This window comes from Eriocheir sinensis, unplaced genomic scaffold, assembly GCF_024679095.1.
Source record: "Eriocheir sinensis breed Jianghai 21 unplaced genomic scaffold, ASM2467909v1 Scaffold249, whole genome shotgun sequence".
In the NCBI taxonomy this organism is placed as follows: Eukaryota; Metazoa; Arthropoda; class Malacostraca; order Decapoda; family Varunidae; genus Eriocheir; species Eriocheir sinensis.
Genome location: NW_026111553.1, coordinates 340,001 through 366,530, shown reverse-complemented (window position 1 = coordinate 366,530; position 26,530 = coordinate 340,001). Strand labels below are relative to the sequence as shown.

Sequence of the window (26,530 nt, the reverse complement as noted above, 5' to 3'; positions counted from 1 at the left end):
GTTAGAATAAACTGCTTTTATTTTCTTTATTTTCCTCCTGTTCCATGAGACATCTCTTTTTCCCTTCGTTATTTCTCACTTGTAAATATATTTTAACTAGCTTTAGAGCTCCTATCAGTGGGTGGAAAATGGTATCATCTATATTGCTGAGCTTTGCTAAGCTCCACCCACAGGTGACGTCACGAGTTTGGAGATTGGCTGTGTTAAGCCCAGCACGGAGTACCGAATACCACCACATATTCATACAGACTTGTGAAACAAGCGCCCGGAGAAAGCCTGTTAGTCCGTCACTTTAAAATTCATCCCAGCAATCTTAATGCATGCTTATGGTTCGAAGTGCCCGCCCTACAAACGCTCAAAAAAGATAACTGTTGTGAATAGTTGAGACTAAAGGGCGGGGCGTGCTGGTTGAGAGGTGTGTTTCAGTGTTGGCTTAAATTATCATAGGAACCGTGAAGTCTTGAATAAACAGAAAATATTGTTTCTCGCATTGTATTATTTTTTATATAAGGCCTAGAAAACTTAAATTGTTCTTATACCCAATTAATAATACAGCAACATGGAAAAATGTTGTAATAAAGCATTAAATGTGCGAAGATATTAGCGAAGAGCGGGCCTTCACCTCCTCTTCGTCAAGAGGAAATTAGTTCATTTTTTTCCCGCTCGCCGCTTCGCGCGCTGCATCAAAGACACTCCTCTTCACTGAGAATACCGTTTGGTCCACGAAGCCTTGTTTCCTCGCGTGAAGGGGGAAGAGATTCACTGAGAATACGGCCGTCACTGAGAATACGGCCGTGAAGGCCGGTGTCCAGGGGTTAGGCCAGGCGAGTGGCGCGCCATCTTGAAGCCGCCCCCATTGAGAGTCGGGAATGAAACCAGACGCCAGTGGTGAACAAGGGTCATGCCCTCAGTCATGAGTGCCTGAACTGAGCCCAGGTAAGGGCGAGCCAGTCCAATCCCTGCCGCCCCCGAGATCAGCAGGCTGGTGATGGGAGTAGAAACGGCTCCGAAACCCCCCCTTTAGGCACGGCACAACAGCATATAGTGTAGCTCTCAGGCCTCCACCAAGCCAAGGAAATTGTGTAAAACGGGTAAGGGGCATCCGCTTGGTGGACGAGGGGCAAACAGTGACCTCACCCCCCCTTTAGCTGTAACAGTCTGATCTTTCTCTCATACTTACCCTTCTCTTCCTATTTTTGTCCTGAGTGTGTCATGAGTGTTTTTATTTGTGTATGCACGCCGATGCGGGAAGTTGAAATCGGATTGTCTTGTCAATCGGGCGGTAGCCCTGTGATATATACCTACATATGGTCATCTCTCGTGTGTAGCATTTATCGATAAGAAGGTTAGGAATTAGAAGAAAGATTTACAACTTTGTATTAACCAAAACATGCTACCCTTCCATCGGGAGTGAGGATTAAACCAATAAATTGTATTCTGTCTATGTCCTGTATTAATGCATACAGCCTTCCTAGCCTAAGGTGCAGTCTCGCAATCTCCCCCACCACGACCTCCGAAGGTAACCAAGACCCCACAAAACCAAACTTGGGACTGAGGATACCATCTACCTCAAGGAACAACCCATAGTAAGCTGGGGAGCGACGGACACTATCTACTAGGTAGGACAGTTGTTAAAGTCAAGTGTTGCCAGGCCTGCCCTTGGCAGGGAGAGTCTGGGGACTAAACAGTTAGTTTAGTTCCGCCCCACCTGGTTCATAGAACTGCCGTTCCTCACTTACAGGCTTTGGGGGTTGTGCCATATTACAACCTCCTGGTGGCAGCTTACAGAGAGGGAACAGCAGGGATTCGAACCCAGCCGTACACTCTGTGAGGTTGAGGAATCTTAGCGTCACTATTCTTCCTCTTCCTCCCCTTTTTTTATTTTTTCAACCTGTGATGGCCAGGGGTCGAACTCGGGGCTGTTATAATAACATCATAACAGGGCTTGAAAACTTAGTAGACTGATAGTGCCCTCCCCTTGACATGTGTGTGTGTGTGTGTGTGTGTGTGTGTGTGTGTGTGTGTGTGTGTGTGTGTGTGTCATCACCATAATTTCATCGACGCCTGCTCCTAGGAGCTCCCACCAGGGGATGGCCACGGCAGAAGAGCTTCCAACTTTCTCTATCCAGACACTCCCTCCTTGCCTGCTCAAAGTTTATCAAAGATCTTTCCCCCTTCTCCCCAACGTACTCTTGCACCCTATCCCTCTATTTCACTGGAGGTCGTCCTCTAGCATTCCCTCCATCTATCTCACTCACATACACCCTTCTGGTCATCTTACTCTCCTCCATTCGCTCCATGTGGCCAAACCACTTTAAAGTCTGTCGCTTCACTTCTTCCACCACTCCACACTTCCCTTCACCCCTGTGACACATTCCAAAACGCTCGTACACACTTTCATTACTCATTCCATCCATTCTACTCACACCACAAGCACTCCTCAAATAACTCATTTCCACTGCCTGCACTCTAGACCTCTGACTTTCATTCCAGGCCCACGTTTCACTTGCATATGTGAGGGTTGGTACTATTATTGTATTTCTCAAATCCCTCTTTACCTCCATGCTCACACTTCTGCCATTCATGATTCGTCCCAAAGACCCTACCACCCTTCTTCCTTGCAATGCCCTTTCTCTTATCTCTCCCTCCATACCACCATGCTTACACATAACTGATCCAAGGTACTTAAACTCATTGACCTCCTCCATTTCTTCACCTTTCAAATTATTTTGCATTCTTTTTCACATTCAATTACCACTCTATATGGGCATACAAAATCTACAACCTCACTTCTACTTCGCTCACAAACCATCACTTTACTTTTGTTGACATTTACTTTCAGCTTTCTCCTGTCACAGACACTATCAAAAACACTGACCAAATTTTGAAGGTCACTTTCATTTTCTGCAATGAGCACCGTGTCATCAGCAAACAGTACTGAATTCAGTACCCACTTACCCTCATCGAACAGTCTTACTCCAACTTCTCCAACTTTGCCCTTAATTCCTCTAATAACACCATCCATATAAATATTGAATAACCAAGGTGAAATGACGCACCCTTGTCTTAGGCCCACTTTTATCTCAAAATGTTCACTTGTTTCTCCAGTAATTTTGACACATGCAGATGCATCCTCATAGAAAGACTTTATTGCACTAAGCAGTTTTCCTCCCACACCATAAATCTTTAAAACATCCCACAATTCAATCCAATCGACTCTGTCATAAGCTTTTTCCAAATCCATGAAGGCAGCGTATAGTTTCTTTCCTTTTGCTATTATTTTTTCTACTACCATCCTGAAGGCAAATATCTGATCCACACATCCCCTTCCCTTCCTGAAGCCTCCTTGTTCTTCACTGATTTTCTCTTCTGTAAGTCTTTGCACCCTCTCTATTATGACTTTTCCATATACCTTTCCGGGTATACTCAGGAGACTTCTACCTCTATAGCTCCCACATTCCCCTCTCCTGCCCTTACCTTCCCCTTGTAAACTGGGACAATGATGGCTTTCGTCCAGTCTGCTGGCACCACCACCCCCCACCCATGCTACTTCACATATCTTGACCATCCATTTAACAACTACATCTCCTCCACACTTCAACATTTCTGCTGTGATTCCATCAATTCCTGCTGCCTTTCCATTTTTTATCTTTTTATTGCCTGATTTACTTCTTCATATGTTATGCTTCTTTCTTTATATACTCCTCCTCTACCTCTACTCAAAACTGCTGCTGTTACAGCTGCTGGACGTCCATCCTCAAAATTCATTAAGTTTTTGAAATATTCTCTCCATCTCTTTCACAGCTTCCCCGTCTTTCAACATCTTTCCATTCTCATCCATAACTTCATTTATTTTACTTGGGGAGATATTTTCTGCATTTCTTTCGTTTTTTACTTCTTTCCAATATGATTTCCTGTTCCCTTTATATATTTCACTTAGTCTTTTTCCAAAGTCTTCATCAACTCTCTTCTTACTTTCTTTTATTGCTTGTTTTAATTTCATTTTGCATTCTCTATATTTATTTTTTCTTTCCCTTTTTACTTGTTCAGACACATTTCTTTCTTGAGTTTTCTTAAGAAGTTCCCTTTTCTCTTTTACTATCCTCCTTATCCTCCATGAATTTCCTTTTTTTTCCATCTCTCACCAGTTTCATCCCTAACACTTTTTTGTTGCAGTTACCATTATTTCTTTAAATGTTCCAAAAACTTTTTCAATATTTGTATCATCTTTTACACTTTCCCATTTTTCACTTAAGGCCTCTGCCATTTCACGATTATACTCATCTTTCATTTCTTTTTCCTGTAACTTTTCTATCTTCAGTATCTCCTTTTTTACTTCACCTTTCTTTTCAAACACACACTTTTCTTTCAGCTTTAACTTTGCCAGCACTGCAAGATGGTCAGATCCATCGTATATCTGTGTCTCTATATGTGTATGTGTGTGTGTGTGTGGGGGGGGGGGGGGTGCATGTGTGTATATGTGTGAGTGAGTATGTGTGCGTGAATGTGTCTATTTGCGTGTGTGTGTGTGCGTGTGTATATGAGTGTGTGTATGTGTGTACATGTGTGTGTGTATTTCTATGATTAGTGTGTCTGTATGAGTGGTGCGTGTGTGTGTGTGGGGGGAGGGGGGTGCATGTGTGTATATGTGTGAGTGGGTATGTGTGCGTGTCTATTTGCGTGTGTGTGTGCGTGTTTGTGTGCGTGTATGAGTGTGTGTATGTGTGTATATGTGTGTGTATTTCTATGATTGGTGTGTCTATATGAGTGGTTTGTGTGTGTGTGTGTGTGTGTGTGTGTGTGTGTGTGTGTGTGTGTGTGTGTGTAAGTGGTTATGTGTGTGTGTGTGTGTGTTTGTGTTGAGTGCGAGCGCGGAAAAGCCCGCGGTCGACGACGGCATCATGTGAACGTTTATAGCCTATTATTACGTATATATTTTTTTTAATAAAGAACAAGATCTCGGCTGTCAGGGATTTATTTTTTAAGTTAAAAGGCATAACAATCTCCCTTAATAAGTGCAGTATATTTTTAAATGTATCATAGTTTGATAAATAACTTAGAATTGCTCTTGACTAAATTTGACCGAAACTAAAAGCTCGTGTCAAAATGTAGCGACAGAGCCTAAAGAAAAAATATTTATTAAGCGTTAGCGACGGGCACTTTTGATAAATATCTATCTTAAAATTATGGAGAGTGCACCTGTGACCACCATCACCACAACAGTACGATTTCGATAGGGTGTAATAATTTTCATGTCGCGTGGAGGGGTTGCCAGATGTCGCTTTCTGAACGAAACTTACTGGACAGTGTGACACTACTCTCTATAGCCGACTGTACCAAGGTCTGGTGGAATAATAAAAAAATAATGTGATCCACGAAGTGACAATCTCTCTCTCTCTCTCTCTCTCTCTCTCTCTCTCTCTCTCTCTCTCTCTCTCAGACGCTTTCGGCTCTCACAACAAACACTTCCAAAGGCCACAAGGAAGAAGGAGAGTTGCGTGCTCATGTTAGTTTTCCTTCACATTCATGGTGCTTAAGCCTGCTCACACTATTACACCACAAGGAAGATCTCTTTCTATCTTCTATCGATATTTTCACGCTGACTGCTCTTCTGAACTTGCTAACTGCATGCCTCCCCCCCTCCCGCGGCCCCGCTGCACGCGACTTTCTACTCATGCTCATCCCTATACTGTCCATACCCTTTATGCAAGAGTTCAACAGCATCTTCACTCTTTCATCCCTCACGCTGGTAAAATCTGGAACAATCTTCCTTCATCTGTATTTCCTCCTGCCTACGAATAGGCGCACCTGACATTACCAAATGTGGGGTACAAACTTGGCGGAGGGACTGTTTTTTGGGCGCCATTAAAGGTAATGGCTAAAGAGTAGCTTAGCCGGATATTTTGTTTTCATTTATTAATGATCCACGAGCCATCCTAGAGGTAAATCAAAGTATGTGCTTATCTTTGTATTCATTCATACACACACTGGTAACATTTCTGTGGAGTCTGATTCACTTATTAGAGTGAAATTCTATTGTGATAAACAGTCACAAATTCGTGTCACTAGTAAAAATGAAACTAGTAATTAAAGTTTTGGCACCATGAAACATACACAAATAGATAAATATGAAAGCTCACGAAGTCACAATAAGTGGCACCACCTGCTCTACGTAGTAAAAGTATACTATTTTAGGTATCTGACACCAGCAATATGGCAGGCTGCTGCTGCCTCGGCCACAGATTATTGCCAGATTGTCGTACTCAGCCGATTATTTTCCCGACTTCCTGCCCCAAAACTGTCTTTTGGACTCCAAAAACGAAACTAATTTATAGTTATCGTCAAAAGAGTAAGATTCTGATGTTTCTTGGCAATAGTTAGGCGTCAAGCACCGTTAAATACTATGCTCTGAGTACGATAATCTGGCAACGGTGGCTATACGTATTTTCATATTATTGTTCTGTTGTTTATTGAATATTGTGTTAAAAAAAAAGAATACGCATAATTTTAGCTAGTTTTTGGTTATAAGGATTCTTTACGAAATACAAGTATAACATTACCTTCTTTAACTTAGGAAACGTCCTGAGTCCTGGATCGGCTATGGTATTGTCAGGTGCGCTTATTGAACTCTTTCAAGAGAAGGGTATCAGGACACCTCTCCTCCCGAAATTGACCTCTCTTTCGGCCACCTCCTTTGATTATTTTTTTAGGAGCAGCGAGCAGCGGGCTTTTTTTTATTGTTTACTTTTTTGTGTGCCCTTGAAAAAAAAAATAATAAATCGGGTTCTCAGGTTTCTTTACTTCACTTTCATGGTGCGTAAACTATCACTGGGCCCACAAAACTACCCATCAAAATACAAACACAACCTCCACGAAATCCTTATCATGTATTTCTTCTTTACATTCATGGTGCAGAAGCCTCGTCAAACAATCACTGGGCTCACTAAACTGCCCATGGGAATTGCCACAACCCCACGAAAGCCTTATCATGTTATTTTTTTCCCATTCATGGTGCGGAAGCCTTGTCAAACTATCACCGGGCTCACAAAACTACCCACAGAAATACTAACACAACCTCCAAGAAAGCCTGATAATGTTATCAAATTATCACCGGCTCACAAAACTACCCACAGAAATACTAACACAACCTCCAAGAAAGCCTGATAATGTTGTCAAACTATCACCGGGCTCACAAAACTACCCACAGAAATACTAACACAACCTCCAAGAAAGCCTGATAATGTTGTCAAACTATCACCGGGCTCACAAAACTACCCACAGAAATACTAACACAACCTCCAAGAAAGCCTGATAATGTTGTCAAACTATCACCGGGCTCACAAAACTACCCACAGAAATACTAACACAACCTCCAAGAAAGCCTGATAATGTCAAATTATCACCGGGCTCACAAAACTACCCACAGAAATACTAACACAACCTCCAAGAAAGCCTTATAATGTTATCAAATTATCACCGGGCTCACAAAACTACTCATGGAAATACTAACACAAACTCAACCACGAAAGCCTTATACAATGGGAGTTTGTTTCCGCGTAAAGTCTAGAAATGTTTTGATAATGTCTTTTGCCAGTCCTTCCCCGGCACGTTGGTCTTTTTCTGTGTGTGTGTGTGTGTGTGTGTGTGTGTGTGTGTGTGTGTGTGTGTGTGTGTGTGTGTGTGTGTGTGTGTTGAACGTAATTAAATCAGGTTTCTGACAAATTAAGGACGTATTTATTTGCTTGACTTAATATTCTTACATTTTTCAATCAAAACGTTTATATTCTGGTAAGTTTAAGATTATATGCTCAGAGACACATAAGAAAGAAACACACACACACACACACACACACACACACACACACACACACACACACACACACACACACACACACACACAGTTCAAGGGCATCGCAAGCATACAATTTTATCACATCTGGAAATAACAAGACCATAGTAATGAAAATACGCATGAAAGGAGTCAGAAACAACACCAATAAAGTTCACCTCTGAATTTTCCGCGGGACACGCCACGTCGGAGACACACGCAGAGCCGCTCGCCCGAGGCACTTTCATCGCTCCCAAAGATAACTAGACCAAAGAAGTAAAAGTCGCCAAAGAGTCAGATATTGCACTCAAATTAAATATGTATCTGCACTGTATTTGTTTTTTTTTACAGCACAGAGCAACTCGAGGGCAACAAAAAGATGTAAAAAATAAACCCGCTAACTGTTGCTCTCATATAGCGATAATTATAGAGTGGCCAAAAGAGAGGTCGATTTCGGATGGCGATGTGTCTTGATACACTCTTTTTGGCAGTAGAGAAACGACATGGCCATATAAGACAGAAACAGCCGCTCAAATGTTCCCGAAGCTTTTCCTACGCACTTGAATACACCCATCAAAATGTAAGCGAAGGCAAATATATCAAATTATTGTTTTAAAGACATATTTAACCGGAAAGTGACGAAATGAAAGGAACAGAAACGACTCGAGAAAATGCAATAGGAGGAGAAAAACTAGTTTTAATAGCAAAGGTAAGCGTCTCACCCCACTGAACCGCATTATAACGTATAAGCCCACTACTTCTCAGTATGGAACAAAAGGCACGTCCCATATCTCATAAAGTATTAGACTTGTCTGGATGAAATTTGGTAGGCGTCATCTTTGTCAAGTGGCCATCTACCCCTGAGAAAATGGTTGTTGTAGCTGCAGTATCTCAGACGTATGAGACTGATATGTTTCAGGCCTTTAGCGGTAATATTTTACCTTATCTCTGGGGATCATCAGAACATAAGTTTATCATGTGGGTTTTTGTTTTACAAGAGGTAGGCTACTTCCCCACACTCCACCTAATTATTTAGAAGCTTCCTGTAGCATAGTCAGCTGCAGAAGCTTTCTTTACACGCCCCGATGGTATTTCATGCGCCTCGGCAATGCGTTTGCCGTTGCTGTCTCTCAAGTCTCTATAATAATTTTCAAGGGTAAAATATTTATCTCCAACATAGCTCTGGATGTCATAATAAGCACTCCTTGTCATGGACTTGGTGGTGATGGTGGTTGCTGCCATAGAGTACAAATTATATCCACCACCTGTTTGCAAAGAATTGGCAAGTTTGACATTATTTTCAGAAAAATTGCCATCCCTGACTGTCTTCGAAGAGCAGTAGAACACTTCATTGTGGCATATTTTGCACTTTACAGGCAATCAAATGTCTGTCTGCTGCCTTGAATATGATGCTATGATGGATATGATATGATGGCTAACCCAGCTGGGCATGCTACACTGTCAGCCTCAAACCGCTTCTGCAGTACACATTTATCAATAATGCAATTTTCTGTATTTACAACAGATGTTTTGTCACTGCAGTCCTGATGTAACAGCTCAATTCGTCTAGCCAGGGTGCTGGTGGGGGCTGGCTGGGTGGCGGGTGGCTTGCCCATCTCACCTTATTCTCACTGTGGCAGTCTTCTGTTCCTCTCTCTTTCTCTTCCTGGCCTCTCTAACCTCTGCTAACCTTTCAGGTCTCTCCTTGAGTGCTTCAGACTTACGTGGCACATCGAAAAAGGGTGTAAAACAAATCAGATTACGAGCCCGAGTTCTCCCCAACACGTAAACAAACAATACTTCTTCTTCTTCGTTCTTCCCAAGAAAAGTCTACGTTTTCTGAGAACAAGCCCGACAGAGCATGCTGTCATGAAAAGGTGGACTAAATCAAACTAAAGGAAGTCTAAAAGACGATCGAAAAATCATTAAAAACCCATGATATTTCAATCTCTTGCTTCTTAGCGTTAAAGTTAAAGGACTAGCACGTGCTCGTGACCCTTTAACAGTGGATTTTAAACAACTTTTCATGAGCAGGATAGTCTTTTTTTTAGGCCTTTAACTTGAAAATCGCAAAAAAAATGAAAAATTATTTTTTCAAAGATAATGCCTTGAGACGCTCACCTTAATAAATAGCACAAAAACTGTGCTAGAGCGGCGTCGCATGACCCTCCAACACACCCGCAACAATTTATATTATGCAACTAGGGGTCTTAAATGGAAAATGTTGAAAAGTAAAGATGGCGCCATTATAAACACTTGCCTGCGCCACAACGGGCTGGGGCCAACCATTACCGGCCAAGACGTTAAAAAAAAAAAATGAAGTGCCATGTTGTAGGGTTCATCAGGGCTAACAAATGTTATTATACAATGTCATGTCTACAATGCATGGGTAAGCCAGGAAAACAACTTGAAAGAACAGCAACAAGATGGAAAATCTGTTGGTCGGCGTCTGCAACGCCGATAACAAGATGTAATGACACCAATAATATGACAATAACGACAATGAAATATGACTGAACAACACAAAGGACGGACATGCGCCTCTAACTAACCTTCAAATATTCTTCATCGCAAAGACATTCAGCAGCAGAAAAAAGTCAGATATATCGACAAGTGACCTGACGCCTGACCTCTTCTTGAAGTGAAATAAAAGAAGCGGGAAACAACTCTTAGCGATACAATGTTTCGCTGCGGCACATTCCCTCTCCTCGTAGTAACAAAACACAGGAGCATCAGGAGGAAAATAAATATTGCCAAGACCTGTTCTCTTAACTTATCCAAACAAATAAGCACAAAAAAGTAGCAACGACACAAACTTTACAGGAGTAAATTTTCTCCTCGCAACATGTTGAAAAGTAAAGTGAACATACAAAAAATCATCAGTAACGACTTTCCAATTTTCCTGCAACACTTTATCGTTGTAGTAAAATGAAACCAAAGATATTACATTACTAGCAGATAACTTCTGAGAAATTCTATTCCGAAGCAAATAACACAAGTAAAAAATAAATGGAAAAAATATCACCACACATTTTCCAACAGTTAATCGCGGTAAACAAAACAAAACAAAACAAAACAAAAATTACCAGCAAAAATAATCTTCGCAAGGCTGTTCTTCGCAATAAAACACACCAACTGCCATGAAAGAACACGGCAACAATGCGTCACACTCAGCACGCACTGCCTCGCCTCACGTTCGATTCCGCGCGCGTCGGGAGTCTGGGCGAGGCGCGCATTGTACTACTACGTGTTGCTAACGAGTGTGCAAGGTAACGACCGAGATTACGACCAACTCACTGCCTGGCCTTGAGAGAGAGAGAGAGAGAGAGAGAGAGAGAGAGAGAGAGAGAGAGAGAGAGAGAAAAGGGGGTGGTGGGTGGGTGGGGGGGAGTAACCAGCTCGTTCGCCACACCGACCTCCACCATCGTGCGTCACTTCAAGACTTCAGGCGGGAGGTGAACAGCTGGCTTAGGACCTGTAGGCAGTAACTCAATGTGTGTCTTGTCTTGTATATAGCTATAGATAGATGAAGCTTAAAACCTTCAACTTTAGCACAATATTTTGTAAACCCTGTTTAAATAAAGAGAGAGAGAGAGAGAGAGAGAGAGAGAGAGTGTGTGTGTGTGTGTGTGTGTAATTCACCTCTTGGTCTGCTGCGGGTCTCTCTCGAGACAGCCACCCGTTCCCCTACGGAAGAGGACAGAGCTCGTACTACCGATCTTTGGGTAGGACTGAGACCACTCACACACAACACACCGCGACAACGAGGTCACAACTCCTTGCCTGACGTCGCGTACCTACTCACTGCTAGGTGAACAGGGGCTACACGTGAAAGAAGGTAAACCCAACCTATCTTCACCCGGCCGGGGAATCAAACCCCGGTCCTTCTGGTTGTGTGTGTTGGGGGGTGGGGGGGTGGGGGGTCATAACTTTTGCCCTAAAGACCTCCTGTATCCTCTCTCTCTCTCTCTCTCTCTCTCTCAAAATCTTGATTCACTGGCCTCAACGTTATTCAATGTTCCGATCGGCAACTTTATGGTCCTTCGGCTTCCTCTCTGAACACGAGTTTTATTTTAACATCTTCGATTAACTTTTCTTGTGGTGCGTCTATATCAGTTTTTCTATCCCTCTTTTTAGGGTGCAGCTTTCGACACACGGCATCTATTCAATCTTTGCTATTTTGTGACTGCATTTTCATCTGACTCCAAGAGAGAGAGAGAGAGAGAGAGAGAGAGAGAGCAACAAAGACCCTAGCGACGCGTGCAGTAGCTCCACGCGAGATACTGCAACGTTTGACAATTACCGAGTCGAGATATGGAAACAATAAAACTTTAAGAACAATAGAGCTTACGTTTGTTTACACACCTTCAAAGGTTTCTGCAGGGAAAACAACAACAATAACAACACACACACACACACACACACACACACACACACACACACACACACACACACACACACACACACACACACACACACACATACACTCGCACGCACGCACGCACGCACGCACGCACGCACGAACGCACGCACTGTTTTTTTTCACTTGCGTCTTCCCTCTCCTCCTTCAAGAACTTTTTTTCTTTATTTCCTTTTCTGCTTCTTTTCCTTTTTTCTCCGTAATATTTCTTCTTGTTTAAATTCTCTTAATTTTCCTTTCTTGTCGTTTATTTTCTGTCTTTTCTCATTACTTTTTCAGGTCTTTTCCCATTACTTTTTTAGGTCTTTTCTCATTACTTTTTTAGGTCTTTTCTCATTACTTTTTTAGGTCTTTTCTCATTACTTTTTTAGGTCTTTTCTCATTACTTTTTTAGGTCTTTTCTCATTACTTTTTTAGGTCTTTTCCCATTACTTTTTCAGGTCTTTTCCCATTACTTTTTTAGGTCTTTTCTCATTACTTTTTTAGGTCTTTTCTCATTACTTTTTTAGGTCTTTTCTCATTACTTTTTCAGGTCTTTTCCCATTACTTTTTAGGTCTTTTCTCATTACTTTTTTAGGTCTTTTCTCATTACTTTTTTAGGTCTTTTCCCATTACTTTTTCAGGTCTTTTCCCATTACTCTTTTAGGTCTTTTCTCATTACTTTTTTAGGTCTTTTCTCATTACTTTTTTAGGTCTTTTCTCATTACTTTTTTAGGTCTTTTCTCATTACTTTTTTAGGTCTTTTCCCATTACTTTTTTAGGTTTTTTCCATTATTTTTTTAGGTCTTTTCTCATTACTTTTTTAGGTCTTTTCTCATTACTTTTTTAGGTCTTTTCCCATTACTTTTTTAGGTCTTTTCCCATTACTTTTTTAGGTCTTTTCTCATTACTTTTTTAGGTCTTTTCTCATTACTTTTTTAGGTCTTTTCCCATTACTTTTTTAGGTCTTTTCTCATTACTTTTTTAGGTCTTTTCTCATTACTTTTTTAGGTCTTTTCTCATTACTTTTTTAGGTCTTTTCTCATTACTTTTTTAGGTCTTTTCTCATTACTTTTTAGGTCTTTTCTCATTACTTTTTTAGGTCTTTTCTCATTACTTTTTTAGGTCTTTTCTCATTACTTTTTTAGGTCTTTTCTCATTACTTTTTTAGGTCTTTTCTCATTACTTTTTTAGGTCTTTTCTCATTACTTTTTTAGGTCTTTTCCCATTACTTTTTTAGGTCTTTTCTCATTACTTTTTTAGGTCTTTTCCCATTACTTTTTTAGGTCTTTTCCCATTACTTTTTTAGGTCTTTTCTCATTACTTTTTTAGGTCTTTTCCCATTACTTTTTTAGGTCTTTTCCATTACTTTTTTAGGTCTTTTCCCATTACTTTTTTAGGTCTTTTCCCATTACTTTTTTAATTCTTTTCCATTACTTTTTTAGGTCTTTTCTCATTACTTTTTTAGGTCTTTTCCCATTACTTTTTTAGGTCTTTTCCCATTACTTTTTTAGGTCTTTTCCCATTACTTTTTTAATTCTTTTCCATTACTTTTTTAGGTCTTTTCCCATTACTTTTTTAGGTCTTTTCCCATTACTTTTTTAGGTCTTTTCTCATTACTTTTTCAGGTCTTTTCCCATTACTTTTTTAGGTCTTTTCTCATTACTTTTTTAGGTCTTTTCTCATTACTTTTTTAGGTCTTTTCTCATTACTTTTTTAATTCTTTTCCATTACTTTTTTAGGTCTTTTCTCATTACTTTTTAGGTCTTTACCCATTATTTTTTTAGGTCTTTTCCCATTACTTTTTTAATTCTTTTCCATTACTTTTTTAGGTCTTTTCCCATTACTTTTTTAGGTCTTTTCCATTACTTTTTTAGGTCTTTTCCCATTACTTTTTTAGGTCTTTTCCCATTACTTTTTTAGGTCTTTTCTCATTACTTTTTTAGGTCTTTTCCATTACTTTTTTAGGTCTTTTCCCATTACTTTTTTAGGTCTTTTCTCATTACTTTTTTAATTCTTTTCCATTACTTTTTTAGGTCTTTTCTCATTACTTTTTTAGGTCTTTTCTCATTACTTTTTTAGGTCTTTTCCCATTACTTTTTTAGGTCTTTTCTCATTACTTTTTTAGGTCTTTTCCCATTACTTTTTTAGGTCTTTTCCATTACTTTTTTAGGTCTTTTCTCATTACTTTTTTAGGTCTTTTCCCATTACTTTTTTAGGTCTTTTCTCATTACTTTTTTAGGTCTTTTCTCATTACTTTTTTAGGTCTTTTCTCATTACTTTTTTAGGTCTTTTCTCATTACTTTTTTAGGTCTTTTCCCATTACTTTTTTAGGTCTTTTCTCATTACTTTTTTAGGTCTTTTCCCATTACTTTTTTAGGTCTTTTCCCATTACTTTTTTAGGTCTTTTCCCATTACTTTTTTAGGTCTTTTCCCATTACTTTTTTTGCCTATTTCCTTCCTCTATTAGTCTTCTTATTTCTGCTTTCTTATTTTAATATTAATTACTTTGTACTATCTTATTTTTATTCCTAACTTTTCCTCCTCCCCTTTCACCTCCTCCTCCTCCTTCTCCTCCCAGCTTTATATATATATATATATATATATATATATATATAAATAAAAATCTAAATATATATAAATAAATATATATATATATATATATATATATATATATATATATATATATATACTTTTTTCATATTTTCATTTGTTACGCCAATAATTTCCTCTCAAACCTTTCCTCCTCCTTTTCTTCCTCTCCTCCTCCTTCTCCTCCTCCTCCTTCTCCTCCACCTCCTCCTTCTCCTCCTCCTCCTCCTTCTCCTCCACCTCCTCCTAATCCTCCTCCTTCTTCTCCTCTTCCACCTCTTCCTCCCTTTATGCCTCCCTCCCTCTTGTCCCTATGCCAAGAGGAAAGGGGGGAGGAAGGGGGAGGGTGGAGGTGGTGGTAGAAATGATGGAATGAGAGAGAGAGAGAGAGAGAGAGAGAGAGAGAGAGAGAGAGAGAGAGAGAGAGAGAGAGAGAGAGAGAGAGAGAGAGAGAGAGAGAGAGAGAGAGAGAGAGAGAGAGAGAGAGAGAGAAAATTTGAGCTCAGACTTTTTAACGAAGTATGGAGCACAACTGAACATAGAATACAATGTATTTTATTCATTGGCTAACAATTTGAATTATCTAAATATGTTACAAAGAGACTTGCGGAATAATGCCGCTATATATTGCATGGTATGTCTATTATTTTGGAACAGTTGCGCAAACTTGTATTATTTCTGCAGTAGCCAGCAGGAACATACCGAGGCCTCAGGTGGGTAACGTCTTGATCATTGCACTCAAACATGACAGGGTACTCGTCTCCTATACTATTGTTACTACATTCACCACAAAGTCCTTCCTCTCTATAGGGGTTCTGGTATACCTGCCCGTTGCAATGGGTAATCTGTGGTTATTAGTTCAAAATTTCAAAGACTTATTCTATACGGCTTTGGTAACCTTATTAAGTAGCTTTGAAAAGAGAAACTGTCCTTATAAGTCACATAAGTACTGCATGATGATTTACTGTTTAAAGTTGAATGCCACTCCGAGATTTAAGCATTCTTGTAAAGTTTCCCCTAGCAACTTAATAAAGTTATACTCCTGTAATTATTAACATCCTCTACTTCCCCTACATTTTTATAAATAGGGATAATAACTCCAATTAACCAGTCCTCTGGAAGGTTCCCTGCTTCTATAATCTTGTTAAAAAGTTTACACAGAGTACACATGCAGTGTATGATTCGTATGTTTAAAATATTCGTTAATGAAGTTGTCAATCTCAGCGGCTTTATTATTCTTTAGCCTCTGTATGCACCTGTTAAGTTCCTCCTCTGTAACCATTTTATTCAGCTCACTGTCGTCGTCAATATCAATGCCCGCAGCATCCAGAGATTGTTCAATATTACCGTCTTTCACTAATCACTAAAAACGATTCATAAATGTTGTAATCAAAATTGGTACCTCAGACTTATTCTGTATTCCCCGTAATATCTGCCAATATAATCTAGAATCCTTAGTTTTAACATTTCTCAACTTTGCGATAAAATTACGTTTTTCCTTTGCTTTAAGCCTTTTAAGTTATTGGTTGTATTTCTTACTCCTTGATATCATGTCCATATACCTACTCGAACTTCTTAATACATTATTCTTATGCTTCGCCTTATGGTATTCTTTTCTACTTGAATAACACTGTCTATTAAAACCAGTCAAAATACTATTATTACTTATTTTAAGGAAGGTCTTACTTCATTGAGGGAATACTTTCATTGCTGGTTCAATAAGGATTGTTTGAAAATCAGCACTTAAATCAGAAACAGACTTGCGGGGGAGGGAGAGAGAGAGAGAGAGAGAGAGAGAGAGAGAGAGAGAGAAAATACATAAAATTACATAGAAAATCAGACCACACAGACCCCATGGTCCAGACTAGGTGGTCTGTCCTTAAACCTAAGTGAATCTGCACTAATCAGATGGCTCCAAAACGTTGCTTTTCTACTCTAGTTAATATTAAGTTCAAGGAGGTGACGGTCGAGCTTGTTTTTAAAGGAGTCAATCGTGTTACATTGGACCACTGACGGGGGGAGCTTATTCCATTCTCGCACTACAACGTTGGTGAAGAAAAATTTGGTGCAGTCTGAATATACTTGTCTACATTTGAGTTTTATGACATTGTTCCTCGTTCGCAAAGTGTCATCGATCATAAACAATTTTGTTGTCTACATTCGTGAAACAATTAAGTATTTTAAAACATTCAATCAATTTTCCTCGGAGGCGACGTTTCTCAAGAGAGAACAGGTTAAGGGTGGAAAGCCTTTCTTCGTATGATTTGTTGCGCAAGGAAGGGATCATTTTTGTTGCTCGACGCTGAACACCTTCTAATTTAGCAATGTCCTTTGCATGGTGAGGAGACCAAAACTGTACCGCATATTCCAAATGAGGTCTGACTAAACTATTGTAGAGCGGAAGTATTACATCTTTATTCTTGAATAGAAAGTTTTTTTTAATGAAGCCCAACATTCTGTTCGCTTTATTTGCTGCATCGATGCATTGATGTGAGAATTTGAGGTTTGACCTGATTTTGACCCCCAGGTCCTTAACGCATTGAACGCTTGTGAGTTTACCGCCGCGCATTTCGTAATCGAATTTCTCATTTCTTGTTCCAACTTGAAGGACCTGGCACTTGTTTACATTAAAGGGCATTTCCCATCTATCCGACCAAGCTGAAATTTTGTGCAAATCTTCGTGGAGGCTTTGTCTGTCTTCGTCAGTGAGAATCGAGTTACCAATCTATGTGTCGTCTGCAAATTTACTAATGCGATTATTGAGTCCAACATCCACGTCGTTGATGTAAATAATGAAGAGCACTGGGCCAAGAACCGAGCCCTGAGGGACGCCACTAGTGACCGGTGCCCACTCTGAGTTAAATCCGTCAATCAGCACTCTTTGTTGTCTGTTGCTCAACCAATTCGCGATCCATTGGTTTACTTGACCGTCAATACCTATTTGCTTTAATTTATAAAGTAATTTATGATGTGGGACTTTATCAAACGCTTTCTGGAAATCAAGATAGACTACGTCCACTGATTTGGTTACGTCATAAACTGAGAAGAGGTCGTTATAAAAGGTCAATAGGTTTGATAGGCAGGATCTTTTGTTACGGAATCCATGTTGTGAATCCCCAATTAATGAGTGGCTTTCGAGGTAACTCACAATTTTGTCTCTAATTATGCTCTCAAGTAGCTTACCTACAATTGAAGTTAGACTAATGGGTCGGTAGTTACTTGGTATTTTTTGTCTCCTTTCTTAAAAATCGGTGTCACGTTAGCCTTTTTCCAATCCGAAGGGACGATGCCTTGTCGCAAGGACATATTGAATACGGTTGTGAGGGAGGAGACTATTTCGCTCTTTGTTTCTTTAAGCATTATAAGATATACTTTATCGGGTCCGGGACTTTTATTTGTTTTAAGTGAATGGAGAGCTTTAAGGACTTCATCGGTTGTTATTTCAAAATTAGGCAATGCATGCTCGAGATTTACATTAGTTCTGGTGTTGGTGGTAGCGGGAGGAAGACTGTTAGTCTTAAACACCGAGGAGAAGTAATTGTTTAATAGGTTTGCAATATGTTGGCTGTCAGTCACTAGTGCACCGTCGCTGTTTATTAAAGGTCCAATTCCACTTCTGATCGCCTTTCTGTGGTTTATGTAACTGAAGAAGGATTTCGGACTATTTCTACAGTTGGCTGCAATATTTTCTTCATATATACGTTTTACCTTACATACTAATCTTTTTACTCGTCGCCTGGCATCGTTATAAAGTCTAATGTTTTCGGGCGAGCTTTGTTCTTTTTTTAACCTGTAAAACAATTTTCTCTCCTTGACTGAGTGTTTAATTTCGCTATTAAACCAAGGTGGGCTTTTATTAGTATTAATTCGCTTCTCGCACAAGGGGACTATCAGATGACGGCTTTGCCGTCATCTGATAGTTGTATTTCTGTTATTTTTTGTCGGATTTCTACGAAGTTAGCTCTTTTGAAATTGGGCACCTTTACTTTATTTTCAGTCACTGATGTTTGAGCTCTAATGTCTACGCGCACTAATTTATGACCGCAAGAACCGAGGTGTTCTCCTACCGTGACATTACTGACTAGGTTATCTTGGGTCGTTATAACAAGGTCGAGTATGTTATTTTGTCGAGTTGGTTCAGAAACCATTTGGATTAGATAATTTTCTTCTAGAAATTCGATGATTCTAAGTGACTCGCCTTCTCTACCTGACAGTGTCGCCCGGTCGATATGGAGGAGGTTAAAGTCTCCTAATATCAGTGAGTACAGCCTTAAAACGCTGTACATTTCAAGGTCGTCATGGAGTGATTGCCCGGGAGGCCTGTAGGTGACAGATATATTTAAATTGACTTTTGCAATGTTTACTCGCACCCACAAATGCTCAACGTTACTGTCTTTTGGTGTTTTGTCAGTGGGTTTTATATATATATATATATATATATATATATATATAGAGAGAGAGAGAGAGAGAGAGAGAGAGAGAGAGAGAGAGAGAGAGAGAGAGAGAGAGAGAGAGAGAGAGAGAGAGAGAGAGAGAGAGAGAGAGAGAGAGAGAGAGAGAGAGAGAGAGTGGCAGGTCACCCTCGCCCCGGAGAAGACGCAGGCCATGGTCATCTCACGGTCCCCAGACGCCTCTCGAGCAGTCTCAGGCCAGCTGCGTCTTGGAGGCAAGAGTCTGCCCCTCCAGGGCCACATCAAGGTCCTGGGAGTGACTGTGGACCAAAGCCTGCGCTTCGACCTCCACGTCCGAGCTGTTGCCCGCCAGGCCTCCCTGCGAGTCTCTGCCCTGCGAAGAGTAGCGGGATCCCTCGACCCACGGGGCATCCTCACTCTCTTCAAGGCACAGATACGTCCGTATCTGGAGTACGGTGCCCTGTGCTGGATGGCGAGTGCTGCCACCCACATGCAGAGGCTCGACGCAGTGCAGCGACGAGCACTGCGTCTGGTGGAGGCCAGCGAGCACCTGGAGGAGTCGTCTGCCACTGTGACATCGCTGGAGCACCGCCGTGATGTCTCAGCACTGGTGGTGTGTCACAAAGCCCAGGTGCAGGGGGTTCCCCACCTCAGCAGCTTGAGGCTCCCTCCAAGCGCTGCTCAGAGGTTCACCCGGACTACACTCTCTGGTGACCAGCTCGTGGAGGTGCCTCGATCACACTCCAGGCAGCACCAGCGCACATATACAGCCAGGACCACACGCCTGTGGAACATGTTCACGGCAGCCACTCCCCAAGTGGAGAACATGAGCACGCAGCAGGTAAAGCTGGCTGCTCACAGGTGGCGTGAGGGACACCCAAGTGCGCTAGTGCTATAAACTATAAATATGAAGTGACAAACTGACATTATTCCATATTGTTTTTACATGTTTTTCTTTACTTTTCGTATTTTGTATATGTATGATTGTATGTTTCAAACATTCGACAATGCAATTTGTCCCATACGCAGGCTCTTAGAATAAGTATACCTAAAAAATGTAATTTTGAGCCTCCTTTTATTGTAAAAATATATATATATATATATATATATATATATATATATATATATATATATATATATATATATATATATATATATATATATATATATATGCATATATATATATATATATATATATATATATATATATATATATATATGAATATATATATATATATATATATATATATATATATATATATATATATATATATATATATATATATATGCATATATATATATATATATATATATATATATATATATATATATATATATATATATATATATATATATATATATATATATATATATATATATATATATATATATATATATATATATATATATATATATATATGCATATATATATATATATATTTTTTTACAACAAAGGAGGCAGCTCAAGGGCACACAAAAAAAGAAAACAATAATAAAAAAAAGCCCGCTACTCGCTGCTCCTAAAGTAAAACAAAAGAGGTGGCCGAAAGGAAGATCAAATACAGGAGGAGAGGTGTCCTGATACCCTCCTCTTGAAAGAGTTCAAGTCGTAGGCAGGAGGAAATACAGATGAAGGAAGATTGTTCCAGAGTTTACCAGCGTGAGGGATGAAAGAGTGAAGATGCTGGTTAACTCTTGCATAAGGGGTTTGGACAGTATAAGGATGAGCATGAGTAGAAAGTCGAGTGCAGCGGGGCCGCGAGAGGGGGGGAGGCATGCAGTTAGCAAGTTCAGAAGAGCAGTCAGCGTGGAAATATCGATAGAAGACAGAAAGAGAGGCAACATTGCGGCGGAATTTAAGAGGTAGAAGACTATCAGTATGAGGAGGAGAGCTGATGAGACGAAGAGCCTTAGCCTCCACTCTGTCCAGAAGAGCTGTGTGAGTGGAGCCCCCCCACACATGAGATGCATACTCCATACGAGGGCGGACAAGGCCCCTGTATATGGACAGCAACTGTGCAGGGGAGAAGAACTGGCGGAGACGGTACAGAACGCCCAGCCTCGAGGAAGCTGATTTAGTAAGAGATGAGATATGAAGTTTCCAGTTGAGATTTTGAGTTAAGGATAGACCGAGGATGTTTAGTGTTGAGGAAGGTGATAACTGGGTGTTGTCAAAGAATAGGGGATAGTTGTTTGGAAGATTGTGTCGAGTGGATAGGTGGAGAAACTGTGTTTTTGAGGCGTTGAAGGACACCAGGTTCTTCTTGCCCCAATCGGAAATAATAGTAAGGTCTGAGGCTAAGCGTTCTGCAGCCTCCAGCCTTGAGTCGTTAAGTTCCTGAAAGGTGGGTCTTCTATTAAAAGAAGTTGAGTAATGCAGAGTGGAATCATCGGCGTAGGAATGGATAGGAGCTGATGATGAGCTAAAAGACTTCACGCCAGAGGTTGAATTTAAGCAGCCAACCTGACGCCCCCACCCTCTTACGAGGAATGAAAGGTAAAGAAGTCCCGCTCACGCTCGGGGCAGTCGGAAAGATTTTTAATCAATCCCAGACGACACAACGCCGTGGTATATATATCAAGGAACTGTCTTTAACCGACTGAAAAACATCTCAACAAACCACTTGTGCCAGGAATCGAACCCGTACTTTCTGAATAGAAATCAAGGCGCATACCAACCATGCCACCTGATGATTGATTAAAATTCTTTCCGACTGCCCCGAGCGTGAGCGGGACTACTTTACCTTTCATTCCTCGTAAGAGGGTGGGGGCGTCAGGTTGGCTGCTTAAATGCAACCTCTGGCGTGAAGTCTTTTAGCTCATCAGGTGGCATGGTTGGTATGCGCCTTGATTTCTATTCAGAAAGTACGGGTTCGATTCCTGGCATATATATATATATATATATATATATATATATATATATATATATATATATATATATATATATATATATATATATATATATATATATATATATATATATATATATTTTTTTTTTTTTTTTACTTAGACCTATAGCGCCGGGAGGCTAATTCATATGGGCCTGATGGTCGGTCCGAGCGATATGGCGCAGGCAATTGTTTATAGTGACGTCATTATTATTGGGTCATGCAGTCATGCTGCCCCCGGAGCTCATTCTTGATTTCACTTGCGCTGTACATCTTCTTGAGTCCGCTGATAGGTGAGCTTTAGGACAGCACATGGGTAGTCTTAGGCCACTGGTGGTGACAAAATCCCAGGTGGTTAGTGGCGATTCGAACCCACATCATGGACAACGCGCGGATTGCGGGCCGGCACGCTAACCACTCAGCCACTGCCTCCTGTTTTATATATATATATATATACATATATATATATATATATATATATATATATATATATATATATATATATATATATATATATATATATATATATATATATATGGGGAAGGCGGTGGCTGAGTGGTTAGCGGGCCGACCCTGCATTCGCCGCGTTTTGATGATGCGTGTTCGAATCCGCCGCTACCACCTGGTATTTTTCAGTCACCGCCGAGTGGCCTAAGATTACCCACATGCTGTCCTGAAGATCACCTATCAATCCGGACTCTAGAAGAAGCTGCCCAAGTGAAATCAAGAATGAGTTCCGGGGGACAGCATGAGGCAAGAATAATGGCGCCATTATAAACAACTATCTGCGCCTCAACGGGCTCGGGCCGACCATCAGGTCCATAAAGAATAGCCTATAGGCTATATATATATATATATATATATATATATATATATATATATATATATATATATATATATATATATATATATATATATATATATATATATTCACCACACAGTCTGGGTTCACGCCTGGTAAGTCATCAAGTGACCGTATGCTAGCGCTTCGCGTACTGGTAAGGCGCGGACGTGAGTTTCGACGTGAAATGCTTGCAGCCTATGTCGATCTCAAGAAGGCGTTTGACTCAGTGCATCGCGAGGCACTCTGGGATCTCCTGCGACTCCGTGGGATTCCTGCAAGGGCACGTGGCACGTCACCCAGAAGCTGATGCTGCTCACTGGGTTGTTTCTGTAAGAGACAGTCCTGAGCGGAGGAGGCCAAGGGGACGCCCGCGAAGCTCGTGGTTTGAGCAAGTTGATGGATCCTGCTAGGAAGTACTCTGGATGGGAAGGAGGCCTGATTGGAGAATCTCCCAGAGGGATCTTCGGGCACGGCGAAGCGCCCCCCGGTGTATGACCCCCATGAATAATTAACTGATTTTTCACCACCAGTCGGGAGATAAAAATTCCAGTCTTCTCATTGAGTATATACACACATGCTTCCATCTATCTACTCGTCCGTCTTTCTTACTTCTCTCTTCCTTTTTCTTTCTCGTTTATACATTAATTTACGCATCTTAATTTTCTTTACTAACCAATAAAGACAGAAATTCATGCTTAAATTACCTGGCCCGTCAAATTATCTTAGACAGGTAGAATTTGGACACCAACACTTGACTGGGACACACACACACACACACACACACACACACAGAGCCGCTGTTTACTGGCTCGTGGCGTGAAAAATTTATCGTCATATTGGGTGACCGCACACGTCCGGCGAGTCGTGCAAATTATTAAAACAATAACTGTGAGGTGATGACAAGTGTGTGTGTGTGTGTGTGTGTGTGTGTGTGTGTGTGTGTGTGTGTGTGTGTGTGTGTGTGTGTAAAAAGACTGATATGGAGATATACAACAAAAAAACATTACATTTTCGCCACAGGTAAAAAAAAATGACAGACACGCAGAAAATTCAAACTGATAATAAGAAAAATTACGTCCCACAGAGACGACAACAGACAGACAGATAAAAATAAACAGAAGTACAAATCAGAACAAAACATAAAACAAACCTCGCTCTAACACCTGTACGAAAAAAACTCCACCACTTGTAAAGATTCTCGCCTGGGACTAGAAGGTAAAAACGACTAAGTGCATACACAGACAGGTAAAATTAGTAAAGAACAATTACTCAGCGCCATTTACCTTTATCCTGGGGCGACGATGAGGAGGAGGAGGAGGAGGAGGAGGAGGAGGGGGTCCCATGGCAGGCTCGGGGGAAGGTTCATATTCCTGCAGACAGATAACAGTTTATTAATATATTTTACTCGCCTTTGTTTTTCATCTTTACTTATTTTGCTGGAAGGAGAAAAAGAAAGGAAATGTGATGAAATAAAGTAAATGAAGAAAGGGGAACATAAAGAGGGAGGAAAAGGGAGTTAGAAATATAACAGTAATGAGATGAGGAAGGGAAAAAGATAACACACACACACAATATATATATATATATATATATATATATATATATATATATATATATATATATATATATATATATATATATATATATATATATATATATATATATATATATATATATATATCTATATATATATATGCACTTGGTATAGCGAGGTAAAATATGCTGTTATGCTTGCGTTAGTAGTAGTAGTAGTAGTAGTAGTAGTAGTAGTAGCCTACTACTACTAACGCTAAAAGGCGAGATGGCAACACTGTGTTAGCTAGCGACATGGCGAGACTCCAATTAGCATGTCTGCCGGCTACATGAGACACCATGAATCGGGGACTGCCAAAAGAGAAAAAAGAAGAAAGAGGATATGAAGAAATGAAGGCTCTCTAGAAAGCTTTATGAAACCAAAGCCAAAGGACAAAGACAAAGGATCTGCATCATCACCATCAGCTCCATCTGCAATACTGACTGACGCTGCCTCACCAGGTCCTGCAGATTCACACCATTTACAGCACAGCCTGCACAGGGATACACCTTCAGAACAAAACACCAGTCCCTAATTGCCAGATCCAGTTGAAGAGGCAATGACTGAATCTCATCCTACTCAAGGTCTAAAATTCCAACAAGATTCAGCAACTTCATGAAGTACACAGCTGTCTGATAGTGATCCTGCAAAATGGCAAGTGGGTCCAGATTTAATTGATTATTTCTCAGAACAAGCTCCATCTCAAAATATTCCTCCCAACAATCACGACATGTCAGAAAGAGATTTTGGAGGTTCAAAGAGATATGTAAAACAACGTTTCTTCACCAGAACCTTGAATAATGGTGAAACAGTGAATAGAGAATGGTTAATCTATTGTTTGTCTAGGGGCACCACTTACTGCTATGTCTGTAAACTGTTTTGTGCTACTCCAGTTTTCATTGATAAAGACAATGCTTTTGTAAAAGGATACTGCGACTGGAAAAATGCAGATGCTGGAATCCGAGCTCAGGAGACAAGTAAAGACCACCGTCTGAATATATGCAAACTTGTTGAAAAACAAACACGTTTGCGGATTGACTCAGAGCTTGTGCAACAACAGGAGATGGAACGTGACTACTGGTCCAAAGTTTTGACAAGAATGATTGCTGTAATCCAATTTCTAGTTGAACGTGGACCGGCCTTTCGTGGAGATTCGGAAATCTTATAAGATCGTCCAACAATGGCAACTATTTAGGCTGTTTGGAGCTCATTGCACAGTTTGACGATTTCCTAGCAGAACATATTCGTCTTCATGGGAACCCAGGGCGAGGGCACGTGTCTTATCTGTCTTCAACAATTTGTGATGAATTCATCAAACTGCTGCCTGAGCAAGTGAAATGCGAAATTATAGAGCAAGTAAAACCAGCGAAATACTTCGGATCGAGTGTTGACTGAACACCTGATTTAGCTCATCTAGACCAACTAACCTTGATATTACGCTATACTTTATCCGATGGCTCTGTTGTTGAACGTTTCATTGGCTTCCTAATCATTGAAAATCATGGAGCGGAGCATCTGTTTAACACAGTTATGCAGATGCTGAAGGAAATGGATATTGATAACAGCAACTGCAGATCTCAGTCTTATGATAATGCCAGCAATATGGCTCGTATTTACACTGGTGTCCAGGCTCGAGTGTTGGAAGTGAATCCACTTGCAGATTTTGTCCCGTGTTCAGCGCACAGTTTGAATCTAGTTGCATTAGCATCAGCTGACTGTTGCACGGAAGCAGTTTCTTTCTTCGGTGTACTCCAGGAATTTACAACTTTTGTCTGCTTCTCCACAACGCTGGGCAAAGTTTAAGGAGAACATGAAGAAAAAGGTACATGTGGAAAGTCTTTCAGAGACGAGATGGTCAGCCTGCGCGGATGCAACAAAAGCCTTGGCGCTGAACTACTCTGAGGTTTTAGAAACATTATCTGAAATTGCAGTAAGCTCTGCGACAAAGCCAAACCAAGCAAGTTCACTTGTTCATTCACTCAAACAACTGGAAA

General features: G+C 40.4%; 1 protein-coding gene across 1 annotated transcript in view; it reads right to left on the bottom strand.

The window, feature by feature from the left end:
• The window catches only part of LOC126991170 (uncharacterized), a 79,221-nt gene that overhangs the window by 41,441 nt on the left and 11,250 nt on the right, over positions 1 to 26,530 (bottom strand). The window contains exon 2 of the mRNA XM_050849929.1: positions 24,247 to 24,333. The gene's annotated coding sequence lies outside the window, so the exon portion shown is untranslated. The remainder of the gene's footprint in view (positions 1 to 24,246; positions 24,334 to 26,530) is intronic.